This window comes from Rousettus aegyptiacus, unplaced genomic scaffold (genome assembly GCF_014176215.1).
Source record: "Rousettus aegyptiacus isolate mRouAeg1 unplaced genomic scaffold, mRouAeg1.p scaffold_m13_p_17, whole genome shotgun sequence".
Lineage (NCBI taxonomy): Eukaryota > Metazoa > Chordata > Mammalia > Chiroptera > Pteropodidae > Rousettus > Rousettus aegyptiacus.
In genome coordinates, this window is record NW_023416292.1 from 8,351,762 (window position 1) to 8,369,780 (window position 18,019).

Sequence of the window (18,019 nt, forward strand, 5' to 3'; positions counted from 1 at the left end):
GCGGGGAGGGGAGACAAGGATCTCTCTGGCCCAGAGCCAGCGATGCCCCATAAACGTCTGTGGAGGTGGGGCACGGCCAGCTGCCCTGGAAGGGGAGAGAAGAGAGAACGGAGGGAGGTGAGATAGGATGAGTCCATGACGCAATTACACGCCGAACCTACCCAGCAGGGCGGGAGGCTCTGCTTTGGGAGCTGCTGTAATTATATCTCAGATGGAAATAATAATAATAATAATAATAATAATAATAATAATAATAATTAATAATAATAACTGTCTTCTACATGTTGCCACTTGAGCAGGGCTGTTGAAAGGGTGGGAAGAGAAAGCAGCACCCTTTTCTCAGACCAGCCTATCCTGCTCCCAGGTCGTCGTTCCCGGGTCCAGTCAGGCCCAACTTTTTTCGTGCCTCCCTCACCCTGACAGGGGAAACCGAGGAAGTGATCTGACCATAGGCCGTCAACACTATGGCCTCAGCGATTGTTGTCGAGAGCCAGAGGAGGACAGGGTACTGTGAGCCTGGAGCCCTGCACACTCTTTCCTGCTCTTCCTTGGGAACCAGGGCCAGCTGGGCTCATGGCTAGTATCTGTGACTCGACTCAGAGGACAGAGGTCACTATTGCACATGAGTCTGGAGACCTCAGCCTCCCCCGAGACAGCCTCATGCATCCCTAAGCCCTGACCAAGAGGAGAAGCAGAGGAGGCTAAGGAGAGAGGGGACGCAGAGAGGGCAGTTGGCCCCTTGTCCCGACGCATTAGTGACCCGTCCTTGCTCCTGGACTGTGATGAGGCTCAGCAGTGTAGCCTGCTCCTTGGCGCCATTCATGAGATCAGGCGACTCACACTTGTAAAATGGAAGTCGGTGTCAAATCCTTGACATTTAACAGCCCATCTCCCACGGCAAGGCTCTCTGTAACAGGAATGTCACCCGTGGGAAAGGGACAGAATGGACGAACAGGAGAGAGATGATGCCTGATCCTCGGGTCTTGGGATGACAACAGCAAGAATAGCTCCAGGACTGAGATCACAAAAACTGTGGCCATACTGAGCCCTTCCCTGTGCGACCTCATTCATCTTTACAATTTATAACGTGAGTGCTGATATTAGACCCACTTTAAAGATGAAGACAGTGAGGCTTGGGATGGTAAATAACTCGCCCCAGGTCCCACAGCCAGCAGCGAACCAGCCCAGGGCTGTCCGGCTTTGAGTCCACCCTCTGAGTATCTGTGCGGCATCCCCTTCTGCGACCAGCAGCCTTGACCACGGGGCCTGTGCTTCTAGGTGCTCTGCGGCTCCCAGTCCCTCGAAGCTGCAGGTTCATTCTCATGCACTTGGGTGATGGCCTCAGGAGTAGGGAGACGGGCGAGACACCAATGGCCACAGGTAGAATCCATTCGTGACTCTCGGAAATTACGTATGAGCCTCAGTTTCCTCATTTGTCAAACTAGCACAATGATTGACAGATGCGCCTTAGCGATGCAGGAAAAAATACAGGAGCTACAGCGTGTCATCCAGCACCTGGTCCAGGTTTCAGTTTCACTCTTCAGCAAGGCATTCTACTGCTCAGCCTCAGTTCCCCCACTCGAAAATGAAAAGAATGACTTCCAACGCCCTTGATCGCTTCTCTCTCTTCTGGTTATCCCTTGCCCCATCCTTCCCCCGGGCTGGGGAGATGGAGGAGATAGCCAAGTGACCGCTGAGCTTTCTCTGCTGAGCTCATTGGTGATTTTTGACCTCAGCTTTGAGAGGTGTGTCCACTGGGAGCAGTGGGGGGCCTGTGGCAAGAGGGGGGCAGGACCGATTTATAGCTTTGTTTTCTGGGAGCAAACAGCATCGTCCAGGCCCCGGAGACTGTCTGGTAACCTAACAGCTGGGGAATGGACCCTGAGAACATTTTGGCTTCAAGCGTAATAGGAGGTTTCTGTGGAGATCTACTGCAGAAACAAATGACGGTGCCCATATGTAACCCTTTAAGGCCACAACGCCCTCTCCCAAACTCCACTCATCCCCCCAGCCCCAGGGTTTCAGCTAGTAAGGCCCCGCCAAGCCATTCATCCCACCCCCACATACTTTTGAAGGGCGGATGCGGGAGCACCATTAATGGTGGCAGTTCTGTCACCTCTAGCCAGCCCCGGGGCCCCAGAGCCGGTGGAATGGGGCAAGGCTCACCAGACCGGTGTCGGAAGGCTGCAAGGTAGGGGTGTGTTGAGAGACGAAGGTTGGAGAAGTTTCTCCAGCCTGCTTCAGGACCCAAGCTGCCACAGCCTTCCTGCCCGCCTAGCTGCTCGTCAGTAGACGGTAGAGCAGGCTGCCTGACGTGCCTTCCTGTTCCTCCTCCTGTGGAATTTCCCCCAGCAAGGGCCAAACCGGATGCCTCCATGTGCATTCTGTTTCAGAGTCCATGCCCATAACCCTCCACGGGAGGCAGCTAGCCAAGAGGAGGGCCTGGAAGCCAGGGGAGGGAGATAGATGGGTAAGGAGGTGACCACAGCAGGCCAGCATGACAGTCCCTGCCAGAACCCGGCTGGGGGATGCTGGCCTCGCGCATGGCTCCTTTGGCTAAAGACACGCACATTGGCATGTGATATGGCCCAGTGTCAGCCAGAGAGGGAGAAAAAGTGTGGCGACCTTCCAGGGAGTTAGGCCTCCTCCTTGCTCCCCGAAGGCCCTGAAGCTGGGGCACCGGGAGGTATGAAACAAGCAGAGGTCCAGCATGGGATGAGAAGGGCCAAGAGGGAGCCACCCATGAAGGTCGCTGTCCTGGGAGCTGAGAGGGAGCCAAGGTAAGTAAATAGAGTTTTTTAAGAAGTCTGCAGAAATGTCATGAAAGAGGTGAGTGGAGCTCTGTGGATGGGCTTCTGGTCTCATCTCGCCTTCACGAACCTGCTCAAGATCAGTCATCTAGCTTCGGTAAGCCTCCTTAGATCCTGAAGAACATGCCCGCCCCTCCCCCACTCCCCCACCCCCAGCCATGGTGTTAACTAACGCGAGGGCCCGGGCTCTGTATCCAAAGACCCGAATTTGAATTAATGACTTAACTTGCCGGGCATCTTTGAGAAAGTTAGCTTCTGCCCACTGCTGTCACGAAACTGCTGTTGTCAGCGTCACCAGAAACTTCCACGAGGCCCAGCAACTGGATAGTTCTCTCCCTCATCTTTCTCATCAGCAGTGTTTGACGTGGCCTGTTCCCTCCCTCCTCCCAGGACGACTTTCCTTCCTTGGCTTCCAGAAGAGCAGGTTTCTTGGGGCTCCTCCTAGCTTATCGAAGGCCCTCCTCACCTTCCTCAGCTGGTCCCTCCACATCTTGCCAACTTCTGGGGGCTGGACCCACGCCCATGACTGAGCGTGATCACACAGAGTCAGAACTTTAAGCCCCATCGCCACACTGATGACCTGCAACTTCCCAGTCCAGTCTCACCCTGAACTCCATACTTTCTTGACATCACCAATGGACATGCAACAGGCATCTTGAACAGACACGCCCAAGGATGTGGAGAAATCAGAACCCGCATCCCCTGCTGGCTGGAGTGCACACTGGCTCGGCCGCTTGAAAACAGTGTGGCTGCCCCTCAAATGGTTAAACATAGAAATCCACATGACCCAGCAATTCCACTCCTTGGTACATACCCAAGAGAAATGAAAACTGTGTCCACACAAAAACTCGCAGATAAAGGTATTATCAAAGATATAGTATCAAAATTCGTGAGTTATTATTTACTTTTTAAAATCAATTAGAGTAACATCAAAGTTATGCATAAAGTCGAACCACCTGTCTTGCATTCCGACATGCATAGCTAGCTGGCTAGCTCTTCTTCCTCACTCTTGGCTAGGAATTTCTCATGGTCCTGTGTATACTGGGGGGTGATGCGGAGGGTGGGCATGAAGACCCACTGATCAAAATAGCAAAGGAGGTGGGGAAGGCAAACAAGGAGGGAGCCGGAATTTGCTCTAAATTTTGCTCCTACCTGGATGTACCTGCCTCCCTCATTAGATCAGCATTTTTTTTCTAGTAGTTTTCTGTAGAAGACAGTGAGCCCTGTGAGAAAAGGCTATGCCTCTCCCATCAGACTGGGAGCCTCTCTGGGGTAAAAACTGTGTCCTTGCATCGTGCTCGGAGCTCGCCGAAGGCAGAACGAGAAGCCCTCTTCCTCCGTGCTCACGGCTGTGCCCCTCCGCCCCAGTGCGCCCCTCACAGAGCTGCCAACCGCAGAGCAGGGTTTACTGCTGGACAGGAGAGCTGATGGCCACAAGAAGATGCTGCCAGTGGAGTCTTGTGCCAATGTAGGTCTTGGCAGCCAAGGTACTTCCAGGCCGTGTCTTGTGTGGCGGGGATTGTGGCTTTTGCCATCTCAAGCTAAGTCTTCTGTGGTTTTCCCCAAGAAACCACAGCTTGTGTTATTGGCTTGAGATTTTCCCAACCTGTGGCCTAGTCTTAGGTCAGAGGGAGTCCCCTGAAACCCCTATATTTTATCTGCCCCAGGTGGAACCATGTGTCTTCGTCCCTGAGGAATACAGTGAGGGGCGGCACCCATCGTGGGGCTGGGATCCTAGGAGCAGACCCATCTTTTCAGGTAAGCAAGAAAAAGTAAGCTGGCAGCTTACTCGGCCCCAACAGCTCATCTCTCCACACCTGGGGAAAGCGGCCAAGGCCACAGGCCTGCACCTGGCTGGAGAATGCTCAGGGCTGACAGCATGCTTGCTAAGCTCTGTTCCTCTCACCTCCATCTCATGAAATTTCCAAGGGAGGCTGTATCTAGGGGACAAGTGCCCCAAACTGTGTAGCCATTATACAAAAATGGCTTCTTATTTTATTGACCATTTTGGACTTTGTATCTCAGCTCTATCGCTTCCTATGTGTGACTTTGGGCAGACCCACCTGGCTTTGCCAGGCCTCAATTTTGTCACCTGTCAATTTCAAGAATTAACCAAGGCGATGTTTATAAAGCAGTTCTTAGCAGTGCCTGGTAAATAGTAGGCTCTCCGTAAATGTTATTTTACTTCTGTTGTTGTTACTGCTATCCCTTCCTACTATACTTCTGGAAGCTTCTAGTGGGTTGGTTTCAAAACAAACATACAAGCAAGGCCTACGCAAATACAGGGCATGTGTGAGTCCTACTTGATCAGATGAGAGAAGAATGAGGCCCCAGGGCCGTCTTCACAGGGCTCCACACAGAGACAGCTGTCACCTGAAAGAGGCCTCACTGTAACGCAGTCACACAACCCTCGCCATGGGCGGCACCACGTTTATCAGATTCATTCAGGCGAGGGGGGAGAGTTGGCCCATATCTTTCCTGCGCCTCCCAGTGAGAGCGTCACACCTCTCATGAGACCCAGCAGATGCAGGCATTCCTGAGAACCCGCGCTCCTGCCTTGGGAAGATGAAGAGCTGGGTCTGCTTTTATCTTTTTCAAGGCAATCGAGGATTTTAAGTGACACGTTTTATTTGATATAGTTGCAGGCTATAGCTCAGTGGTTGAGAATAATGCTATGCAATAGAACTTTCTGTGATAATGAAAATGTTTTATATGTGCACTGCCCAGTATAGCCATGTGTGATCACTGGGCACCTGAGATGTGGCTAGTGTGACCAAGGAACTGGATTTTTTGCTTTATTTCCCCTTAATTAATTTAAGCGTAAGTAGTCACGTGGAGCTAGTGGCTATGGTATTAGACAGTTCAAGTTTAGAGCATGGCTCCGAGCTGGGAAGACTGTGGCAGGCAAGTCATGGTATTTACCTTCCTTGAGCTTTTCTCCCTTCTAGGTTGAAGATCATAACGGCACCTGGCTCATGGGATCTATTTGAGAGTTAAATGAGGAAATGAAAATAAAGCACTCAGCACAGTAAGAAGTCAATAAAGTCTAGCTATTATCATTAATCTTTATACTATCTAAGCTTCGAGGGCCTTAGTCATTCAGTCACCAAATAGCTGAACACTTATGATGTGCCAGGTGCAATTCTAGGCACTGGGGATGCAACAATGAGTTTTCAAGATCTGCCCTCTCCAGGAATATCTACCTGACCGACAGGAACTAACAGGTATTCAAGGGCTGTGGTGCAGTAATGGTGATAACTCTGGTATTGTAGGATCCCAGAAATACCTCCAAAATAATCTAAAATAGGAGAAGGAAGGAGGTCATGGAAGGCTTCCTGGAGGAGGCAGTAATGCTTTTTCTATATTTACTGGCTCAACTTGACCAAAACCCACCACCACTTGGCCTTGTCTCTATAACTTCTTATATTAGTTTCCTTTGCTACTGAAACAAATTACCGCAAACTTAGTGGCTTAAAACAACACATTATTATTTCACAGCTTTGCGGATTTGAGGTCCAAAATAGCTTCTCTAGAGCTAAAATTAAAGTGTCAACAGGGCTCTAGTGGATAATCTGCTTTCTTGTCTTTTCTATCTTCTAGAGCTTTCTTTCATTCTTTGATTCGAGACCCCTTATTTCATTTTTAGAGCCACAGGATCTTTAAATCTCCTCTTTCTCTCTTCCCCCCGCCCATAGGTTTTCCTATATGGACCCTTTTGCTTATATTAAACCCACCCAGATAATCAAGAATAACCTCCCCATCTCAAAATCCTCAATTTAATCCTGCAAAATCCTTTTGCCATATAAGGTAACATATTAACAGGTTATGGAGATTAGGATGTGAACATCTTGTTATTTTTTTCTTTTTAAAAAAACCTTAGTGACATATAATTCGTGCCATACAATTCACCCATTTAGGGTATTCATAGATATGTGCAACCATCACCACAGTCAAGTTTAGAATATTCTCATCACTTCAAGAAGAAACCCTATATCCTTTAGCTTTCCCTACATACACTCACCTGCCCCTCAACCCCTACCCCAAGCAACCACTAATCTATTTCTTGTCTTTATAGATTTCACTATTCTGGACTTTCATATGGATGGAATTATATAATGTGCCTAACTTTCTCTAACTTTCACTTAGCATAATGGTTTCGAAGTTTATCTGTGTTGTAGTACTTGTCAGTACTTCATTCATTTTTATGGCTAAATAATATCTCATTGTATGGATGGACTAGATTTTGTTTATCCATTCATTCATTTGATGAATATTTGAGTTGTTTCCATCTTTCGGCTGTTATGAGTAATGCTGCTATAAACATTTGTGTACAAGCTTCTGGGTGGACATCTGTTTTTATTGCTCTTGGATGTATACCTAAGAGTGAAATTTCTGGGTAGGATGTGGACATCTGGGCAGGGGGCATTATTCTGTCTACCACACTCTTACTTCAAAGTCTTGAAATACTCTAATAACTAAGGCCAGTCTGTGGCAAATGTATTCACTTGGGTCAGGAGTGCAGCTATCACTGTATAGAGAGGCAAATTCATAGGCACACATGGGCAGCAGTGTTGGGATGGGCAGTGCTGCTGATGACCACAGCAGGGATCAGTCATTTCAACACTGCTCACATCTCCCCTCTAAATAGTTCACAACCCATCTGGCGGCATTTTCTTTTTACTCTTGGAGTCTGAGATAAATCCTTTTTACAAACTTCTCCTACTGGAGCTGGCCTGAGTGGGTTCCTGTTCCTTCCACAAGACACTAATAATACCACAAGGTGGTTTTGAGTATTTGCTGAGGCTTAATGAGAAAACTCATATGAAAATCAAGTATTTCAGAAATGAATATGGGAGGTAGACCCATGCTGAACTCAAGCTCTGTTCGAGCCAAACCAGGCACGGAGAGACCACAGAACCCAGGTGGTGTCAGGCCCAGCAGCAATAGATGCAAGAAGGGGTGGGGTACGTCAGGAGGCGACAGGAGCTGCTCGGGGGAGATCCCTGGAAGGGGACAGAAGTGGGAGGAGGGGCTGGCGGCCCACTGTGCAAAAGGAACTTATTGGGAACACATACAAGGCCCCTCTGGCACTTTCAAGAATGGTCATGAGAACTTTACAGAGAGCCAGGAGTCTGACCAGGGAAGACGGTGGGAGACAGAGTGACAGAAAGAGTCACAGTGCCGTACTCTACTTTCCAAGAAACAATTCTGTACCTTTTTAGTCAGATTTCCAGCTGAAGAGAACAAAGCGCCTGACAGGTTGCTTCCTGGAGACCACCAGAGAGGGGACACGTGGCATCTCCTTACTTGGACAAGGTTCAGGGATCACTGCACGGACCACATCTTTCACACCTACTCTCTCCGGACAGCTTACAACCACAGCCTCTCTCCAGGAGTCATCATTGATTAAGGGCTTGAATTAAAAAGAGTTAATGTTTTTTTGCAAAGGAAACAAAGGTTGAATCAAATTAGCCAGCCTGGGCTGGAGACCTCAACAGAGGCAGGGGCCAGAAAAGAGAATTATTGGGACACAGACAGCTAAACAACTCTTATTATGGGGCAGACCACCAGGGGGAAGGAAGAGCGCATAGGGTGGGGCAGGAGGAGGGAGAAGAACTCAAAAGTGGGCAGTGAGGGCAAAACTAGAAAATATAGGAAACTTCTCGTCAAGATGGTGTAGTAGGTAGACATTGTGCTTGCCTCCTCTCACAACCACACCAAAATTACAACTAAATTACAGAACATCCGTCATTGGGAGTTGCCTGAGGTCTAGCTGAACGGAAGTCATACAACTGGGGACATAGAGAAAAACCACCCTTTAGACTGGTAGGAGGGGTGGAGCCACAAAACAGGCTGATTCCACAACTGTGTGTGGTGGTTGAGAATCAAGAGGAGGATATCTCGGCTTGGCCTCTTGAGGTACCTCTAACCCCAGCACGAATGGAGGCTATCTGCAGATTGCTTGGTGACTCTTGCCAGGTGGCCCCAGGCAATGCGCAGGTTGTGGCTGAACTCGGCCTGCTGTGGGGCCCTTCCCAGGAGGCCCTGGGGCTGGCACACCACCCAGGGCTGCACCTGAAGACAATAGACACAAAGGGAAGACGGGGCCAGCACCAGAGCTCTGCTAAAGCAAACTTCCTCCTTAGGGTCAGCTCCTTCACCAGTCAGTCCTCACAACCAAGTGGCCTGAGGCTCAATCCCTCCCATTGAAGTATGAACAGCAACCAGGCTCAACTACAACAGGAGGGCACACACAACCCACACAAGGGACACACCTGGAGCACCCAGCTCAGGTGACCAGGGGAAACTACACCACTGGGTCCTACAGGACACCTACTACATAAGGCCACTCTACTAAGACTGGGAGTTTCAGGAGTTTTACCTAATACAAAAAAACAAAGACAGGGAGACAGCCAAAACGGGGAGACAAAGGAACATGTCCTAAATGAAAGAACAGAGCAAAGCTCCAGAAAAAGAACTCAACAAAATGGAGACAGGAAATCTCCCAGAGTCAGAGTTCAAAAACACTGGTTATAAGAATGTTTAATGAACTTAGGGGAAAAGTAGGTGAACTCAGTGAGAACTTGAACAAAGAGAGAGAAAACATAGAAATGGAGATAGAAACCATAAAAAGGAACCAGGCAAATAAAGTATACAATAACTGAAATGAAGAATTCATTAGAAGGAACCAACAGTAGATTACATGAAGCAGAGGATTGGATCAACAATTTGGAAGATAAAGTAGCAGAAAATACTCAATCAGAAGAGCAATAAGAAAAAAGAATTTTTAAAAAATGAGGATAGTTTAAGGGGCCTCCGGGACAACATCAAGAACACCAATATTCGCATCACAGGAGTGCCAGAAGGAGAAGAGAGAGAGCAAGGAATTGAATACCTATTTCAAGAAATAATGACTGAAAACTTCCTTAACCTGGTGAACGAAATAGACATACAAGCCCAGCAAGATGAACCGAAAGAGGCCCACACCAAGATACATCATAATTAGAATGCCAAAGGTTAAAAACAAAGAGAGCGGCTCTTTAAAGCAGCAAAAGAAAAGCAATAAGTTACCTACAAGGGAGCTCCCATAAGGCTGTTAGCTGATTTCTCAACAGGAACTTTGCAGGCCAGAAGGGATTGGCATGAAATATTCAAAGTGATGAAAAGCAAGGACCTACAACCAAGATTACTCTATCCAGCAAAGTTATCATTTAGAATCAAAAGACAGATAAAGACATTCCCAGACAAGAAAAAGCTAAAGTTGCCTATCACCACCAAACCAGTGTTACAAGAAATGTTAGAGGGCCTTCCTTCAGAAAAAGAAAAAAAATAATAAAAAATATGAACAATAAAATGGTAATAACTATATATCTGGCAATAATTATTTCAAAGATTAAAAGTTAAATACTCCAATCAAAAGATAGGGTGACTGAGTGGATAAGATAATATGACCTTTACATATGCTGCCTACAAGAGACTCACTTCTAGTTGAGAGAAATTCACAGGCCGAAAGTAATGGATGGATAAAGATATTTCATGAAAATGGAAATGAGAAAAAAAAAAAAAGTCTGGGCTAGCAATACTTACACCAGGGAAAATAGACTTTGAAACACAGGCTATGTAAGAAGAGACAAAGAAGGACCCGATAATTCCATTTCTTGGTATTTAACCAAAGGAACCCAAAATACTACTTTGAAGGGATCTGTACAACTATATTGTTCATTATGGCATTATTTACAATAGCCAAGATATGGAGGCCCCCTGGGTGTCCATCAATGAATGAATGGATAAAGAAGGGTGATGCATATATACAACAGAATATTACTCAGCCATAAAAAAAAATTTTTTTAAGAATAAAATCTTGCCATCCGCAACAACAGGGATGGACCTAGAGAATATTGTGCTGAGTGGACTAACTCAGACAGAGAAAGACAAATGCCATATGATTTCACTTACATGCAGAATCTAAAGAGTAAGATAAGAAAGCAAACAAAACAAAAACAAACTCATAGATACAGGGAACATTTTGAGGTTGCCACACGGGAGGTGGGTAGGGGAGTAAAAAAAAGGGGAGGATTTAAGAGGTACAAATTGGTAGTTACAAAATAGTCACGGGGATGTAAAATATACCATAAGGACTATAGGCAGGAATAGTGTAATAACTATGTATGATGCCAGATAGGTACTAGACTTACCGGGGGGTGATCACTTCGTAAATTATATAAACGTCCAATCACTACGATGTGCTCCTGAAACTAATATAATATTATAGACCCACTAAAATTGAAAAAATTAAAAAAATATATATTTTAAAAAAATGTAGGAGAGAGTATGAGCTGGGAGGTTCAGAGGGCACAGGAAGGGAGGTAGCGTGACGCCATCATTCCCTGATTGAACAAACTCATAATGAGCACCTACTGGGTGCAGGATCATCTGGCAGGCTCCGGACCCCAAGTCAGTCAAGGCAGTGTCCGTGTCCTTCGAGCCAGAGCTGCAAGTGGGCGCTGGGGCTCCAGAAGGCGGACAGCTCCCCACTTCTGGCTCTCTTTCTCCACCAGCACGTTCTTATTGCCAGGGGATTCTTCTTCTTTCAGGACCAATAAATGGAGAATTATTTTACTGAAAAACTATCATGGCCCTGACCTCTTTAGTGTTGATGCTATTCCTTCAGGAAGTTCCCAAGGCAGAGCAAGATCGAAGAGCGTGAGCGCCGAGCACAGAGCTGCAGCCTCAGGAGCTGACGCGTGTCCCTGGAAGCCCTGCTCTCTCTCTACTCGTGAGGATCACTCTTTTCCCAGAAGCCCCCTCACCCTGGGCAAAGCACCCAGAACCGTAGACTGGTGAGCAGAGGGAGGGAACCCTCAGAGACCCATGGACGTGGCAGGAGAAAGGGTTTAGCATCTGGAGACGAAGACAGCGGACAAAGGCAGGGAGAGCTCCAGAGACCGAGACAGTTCTGGGTTCGCATCTGGGCTTGAACGTAAGCCCTCTGAGCCTCGGTCACTTTGCCTCTCAGGTGAGAAAAGTCATCCCCCAGGGCAGCTGTAGAAGCTTAAACTGAACAGTGCCCTTGAGAGCGACCAGCCCCAGAGTCAGGATCCACTTCGTATTTGAAACTCATATTCTGTTTAGGAGGAGAATGTAAGGAAGGGGGCCCGTCTCCTTCATCCTGGGGACACACTTGTGAACAGCCACTGCCATAGGCATGCAGGCAGCTGGGCTTCCAGACTGTCGTCTAAAGGGCAGGCCTGGCTGTTTGTCCAAGGGATTGCTGCCCCACCCTCGGGCTGCTAAACTTTGAACAGAAAATGGGTTAATGTTTTCCCTCCAGGAGCCTGAAGTCTTCACAGCACTTGCAGTTTCATTATCAACCCTGTGGGCTGGGTAGGAAAGGTATTGCAATAGAAAAGAAACCCATTTCACAGATGAGGAAACAGAGGCCCAGAGAAGTCAGATTTCCCCAGGAAAACAGCTGGCAAAGATCCCTGGGCTTCCAGTGAGTTCAGGGCATTTTCAAATGGTGCCACCACGCAGAGGGGACCTCTAAGCCCCAGCCATCCGTCTCCATTCACAGTTGAGGCAGATGGGGTTGTGTGAGAGCCCTTGACAGGTTCAGAATTTGGTCCCCTTTTCTAAATAGCCTCATGGCAATTGTTCAGCCAAAGTATAAGAAAACCTAATTTTTCCTTTCAGAAAAGTCTATCTTTGAAGGTCAAAATAAGCATTTGTGACATACTGCGCATAACCAAACACTTTATCCCAAACGAATTTGTCTTTTCAGTTTTTCCATCACTCATAGCATCAGTCACTCACTCATCAGAAGAGAAGTAACTATCATAGAAATAGTTACTAAATCGTCTTCAAAATGTGCTTTCCCCACCAGTATTCATGTCAGCAAAAGATTTCCCACTTCTCTGTGGTTTTGCTCATTTTCATTTTCTTCTGCAGTTGTGAAACGGGCAATTTTTAAAAAGATGCATCAGTTAGGTGGTTTATAGCTATAAGGAACCTAAAACTCAATTCAACAGTGAAGAATTTCCTTGTTCCACAGACCTGCTAATCCAGAGGCAGGGCAGGCCTCGGAACCAGCTCAGGCCGCTAGCTCAGCCCCAGGCTCAGCAATTCCTTTGGTTGAGTTTTCCTCCAAACCTTGGCTTCGTGCACATGTTGGCTCATCTCACAGGAGAAAAATGGCCACAATGACCAGCCAAAAGGTGGAAGCAATCCAAGTGTCCACCAATATATGAATGGATAAACAAAATGGGGTATACACATGCCGTGAGATATCATTCAGCCTTATAGAAGAAGGAAATTCTGAGACATGCTACAGCATGGATGGACATGCCCAGTGAAATACGCCAGTCACGAAAAGGCAAATTTTCCGTGATTCCACTTGCATGAGGTACCTAGACAATCAAATTCATAGAAACAGAAAGTAAAATTGTGGTTGTCAGGGGCTACGGGGTTCAGATCTGGGTTCAGATCCGGGCTTGAATGCAAGCCCTCTGAGCCTCGGTCCCCGGTCACTATGGGGACAGGGAAGTGGGGAATACTTGTTTAATGGGCATAGCGTTTCAGTCTGGGAAGATGGAAAAAATTCTGGGCTTGGATGGTGGCGACAGTTGCACAAGACGTTTAACTCAGTTAACGTCATCAGGCTGTGCACTTAAAAATGGTTAAAGTGGTAACTGTTATGTTATTTATCTTTTACCACGGTTTTTTACAAAATGGCTACAGTGGTCTCAGGACTCCCACCACTCTGAAGAGGACTCTCTTTTGAGAGAAAAAGATGTTTCTTTTCCAGATGTTCCTAATAAATCGACCGCACATCCTCTCATTCTTCAGGCATCCCTGTGGCCAGGAAGAGTGTTCTCGCTGATTAACTTAGGTCTAGATCCAAAGGTTTGGCATTGTCCTCGGACCCATGGGGCCACTCTCCACAGTGCGGGTGGAGTCAGCTTTCCCTGAACCACGCGGGGGAGCGAGGGGGGAGGTAGGGGAGGATGGACCCATGAACAACACATTGGGGGTCTCAAGGAAAGGGGGAAGAGAAATGGCATCTAGTGGGTGTGGAAGAGACTGTGGGCCATCCTCCAACACCCATTCTCTCCTCTTCCTGGACACACAACCAGACAATGTTTCCCAGCCTCCCTTCCAGTTATGTGTGACCAGAAGACTAAGCGCCAGCCAGCGGAGTGTGAGGCAGTGGGTTTGCCTCCTCTATGCTCTCTGTACCTTTCCCTTTGTATGGCTTCGACCATGCAAAGAAGGACTTGGCCTCGGAGATGGCAGAGCAGCTCAACGGAAGGAAATCTGGGTCCCTAAACAACCTCAAAACTAGGACCACTCGTTTCAACCACTTTTACATGCAAGAGAAAGAAACTGCTATATTATTTAAGTTGCAGCCGGGGTGGGCAAACTGTGGTCCACTGCCTGTTTCTGTAAAGAAAGTTTCATTGTAAATAGTGCCTACCATGTGCTACCTCCCACTTCAGGTGACGGTCGGTCTCAGGGTTGGTGATCATGGTATGGATGAAAAAGAGGTGCTATAATAAATCATTAATTCCTCACGGGGCCAGTCATGGGGGGTAGTCACTCCCCAAGCAAAGGGTTTGCGAGCAAGCCTTGTCCACTGTTCTCACGCCTCTAGGTTAACACACCTCTGAGATGCCCGAAGTGATGCCCCTCGAAGGCGTAACCACCCACAAGGGAGCCCGTGACCTTAACTCTCCTGTGGTCCGGTTCCTGCTTTGCTTTCTCCCACCTTCACGTAATCTTGCTTACTTTCCTTCCTTAATTTCAAATGTATAAAAGCAACTGTGAAACTGTTATTCTCCGGAGCATTTTAGACCTTGCTTCCCAGCAATTATCGTCAGTGTTGGCTCTAATAAACTCTCATAAAAATTCTCTGCAGGTTTGGACACTTCCTCCATCAACATGGGCAACACTGCATGAGGCGGCCCGTGGAAAAATTTTCAGTAGAAATCAGTAGGCTTGGGACAATATATATTTTATCCCTACTCAATAGCTTTGCTCCCTTTGGCAGAAGCTGGGCCGACTTTCACATGAGCCGTAAGAAGAGATGTGTGTAGAAGAAACCCAAGATAACCAGCCCCACACTTATTTCGGTGAGGTTTCGAGCCCCTTATAGATAGGCATCCACTCTTTAATATGCCTCTGGACACTGTTTCGCATGCGTCTTGCAGCCTAGGTTCTGCCTGCCCCGCCATATCAGAGTAGAGACACCTGCTGGTCCTTGGGGGGTTCCCACAAGGCAAGGCTCTTCACATTCGCCTTTGAGGACTGTAATTCTGCCCCATCGGTATGATGTGACACTGTGAGTCTTGAGTTGGCTCTGAAGGGACTGTCTGGCAGTGCTGAAGACTTGAAGGGTTGGGTTAGATACAGGGGCAGAGGTGAAGAAAGCAAAGTCCTTGCACCAGCTTCCGCTGATGGCCCCTGAGCGAAGCCAAAACACTCAGAAAGGAGTCGGATGTGTGGATCTGAACTACAGCCTCACCGTTTGCTAACTATGTGATCTTAGACAAGTTGCTTAACGTTTCTGTGTTTCCAGTTGGGCTGATAACTGCAGTATCTCTCTTACAGGGTTGTTATAAAACTTTATATGAGATCTCGCTCAACGAAGGTTAGCTCCTGGCCCCAGAGTTTTACGCCTCCAATCGCTACTGGCTTGAAAGGCTTACATAAAATAATGTGGATGTGTGAGTGCCAAGAGACCTTTGTGAAAAGGATGCCTGTCGGGAGATAATGTCTTGCTGCTCCTGCTTGTGTTAGGGGTCTCTGCGTTCTTCCTCCGGTGAGCGGGCCTCGTGGAGCGAAGGGGAAGGCCGCCCTGTGGCTTCCGTCCACTAAAAGTCACTGGAGAGAGAGTGGCAGTTCACCGGACTGCGTGAACTGAAGCCATCTTTGGGCTTGATCTGCACTCGAACCTTGAACTCTTGAAATGGTTTGCCCTCTTACCCAAGAGTAACACTCTAGCCTGACTAACTTCTTGGAAAATGCTCATTTGAAGTTGCCTCGAAGGACCTGGCCAGATCTTTCTTATCCTTGAGACTCCACTTCACCATCTCCTCCCCAGGGAGGCCTGGTTTAGGGAAGGTCCCACGCCTGCCCACACGGCACCTCGCATGCTCGTGTCATACACTTATCACGCATCTATTTTTGCAGTTCGTTCAGCAAATATATATCGAGTGCCCACCATTCTCAGTTCTTTGTTTATTGTCTGTTTTGCTCCCCTGCACAGAAGGCTGCTCTCATTCTCTCGTTCCGGGCCCCTCATAAACCAAGCCAAGGTTAAGACTGCAAACCACAGTATCTGGTCCTTGGAACCTCTAAACAATAGTCATAAATAATGTTCAGCGAATGCCTAGGCCCCCAAAGCTTAGCGATTCTAAAGCATAATCACAGCTAACATGAATTCAGTTCTGTCTGTATTCCAGGAGCAGTGTAAGTGCTATCGATTTATTCACTCGATAGCTCTGGGAGATAGAGATTCTCACCCCACTCCTGTGGCTGAGGATGTGGAAGCCCCCGGCTCTCTCCCTGCCTGCCCTCACACAGCTGTGGGTGCTCTGTGCCGTTCGGCGTTCATTCACCGACCACCACACTGCTGACCGGCGACGCACTAACCATACTCATACTGCCCCCCACCAGGTAGAGACATAGATATTATTTCGAGTTTTTGATTTTAGCTTAGAAAACGAGAACAGTAGACTCCGGTCTTCTGTGTTTTTAAGATATGGCCACACAGGTGGACCCTGGGGCAGCCCCGCTCCAGGGTTGTTCACATTAAGATAAAAGATTACGAGGCAGGGCAAACCCAGCCAAACCTCCTGCCTTAGGAAGGCCAGATACATGGAGGGGATCCCCATGGGGAGAGCTGTATGGCTGGACTACCGAGAAGCGGGGCGCCCCACTTCTGCCTTGCCACCTCTGGTGTCTGGGGGACAGGGAAAAGGACTGGGGGGAAGGGGAGAGGCAGAACTGAGGCCAGGCTCTTAATAAACTTAACTCTCTGAAACAAACTCAGAGTTCAGGATCTACCTGGGTTTCCAGTCACCTTCTCAGAGGGAGCCAGGGGCCGCCGACCGGGGTGGGGATGTGAGAGCTCAGTTTGGTTCCAGAACCTTTGCATCTTGATGCTTGTTATTCTGAGGATTGCTTGCCCGATTTCCCAGGGGGAAACCAGCCCAGGGAAAGAGAGTCAGTGAGCCTGCGTTGGAGGCAGGAAGAGGGGAAGTTGGCATTCCACTCCCCAAGGGTCGCGGGGGGCCTGTGGGCCTGAGAAGGGGCCTGGAAGGTGGATTCCACAATGACATAGAACCGAGGACAGTGGAACAAGCCTGACTCAGGAAACTCACAGATCTGTGTGTGAATCTCTGTATCTCCAGCTAGCAATTCGCTAGCTGTGTGACCTTCCTGTCTCCGCTAATCACATCTGAGCCTCGGTTTCCTCATCTGTGAAATGGAGATAATTGAGTAATTGTGATGAGAAATGTGGGCTACTCAATGTGTGAAGCCGCCACAGGGGCTGATGGAGAGTGAAAGCTCAGCGAATGCTAGTTGTCCTGTGGCCTCCCCCACTCTCCTTCCCCGGGCTGGAAGGCTGTCCTCACTCTCTCGTATCAGGCCCCTCATAAACCCAGCCAAGGTCAAGGCTGCAACCCACAGTGACAGTGGGCTTGTGGGAAGTTCACTGCCTCCCCTGCCCCTGAACCTGTGAGCCTGCTCTCCTTGGCACGGGCTGATGTCCGTGGACCCGGTGGCCCAGAAAGCGTGGGACAAGCCAAGGCCATTCCCTGGCGCCCTCAGGCAGCTTGAGACACACAGGTTGCCCTAGTAAGAAGCGCCCACAGTCACTGCCCTAGGTGTGGCCACTGTGTGCGCAGATGACGTGAGTTCATCTTCCCTCCTGTCGGAAATTGCCTGCCTCACAAGAGTCCTGCCAGCCCAGCCTGCCCCCAACGCCAGCGCCAGCCAAATTTCACCCGGGCAGGCCGTGTTCCCATTTTCTGCGCCTCAGCCTGCCCGGAGGGGACGGCCCCTGAAGGGAGCAGGGGATGCTTGGGAAGGAGCTGCCCCGACAGGCCCGTGCGGGGGGAGCCCTCGCTCTCTCGCCACCCGAGCCTGGCATCCTGCCCCAAGCTGGCCGCCTGCCAGCTTCTGCACCTCATTTGCTTATCGATGTT

At 48.6% G+C, this 18,019-nt stretch overlaps 1 long non-coding RNA gene across 2 annotated transcripts; it reads left to right on the plus strand.

Annotated features, from left to right (window-relative positions):
- Positions 1 to 256: 256 nt before the first annotated feature.
- LOC107521655 lies at positions 257 to 16,790 on the plus strand. Of its 2 annotated transcripts, XR_001599621.2 has the most exons (4): positions 257 to 2,780; positions 4,478 to 4,568; positions 11,482 to 11,826; positions 14,725 to 16,790. It is a non-coding gene; the product is annotated as an uncharacterized LOC107521655 (long non-coding RNA). The 2 variants fall into 2 exon arrangements; XR_004955106.1 differs by having other exon boundaries at positions 257 to 4,568.
- The last annotated feature ends 1,229 nt before the right edge of the window (positions 16,791 to 18,019 follow it).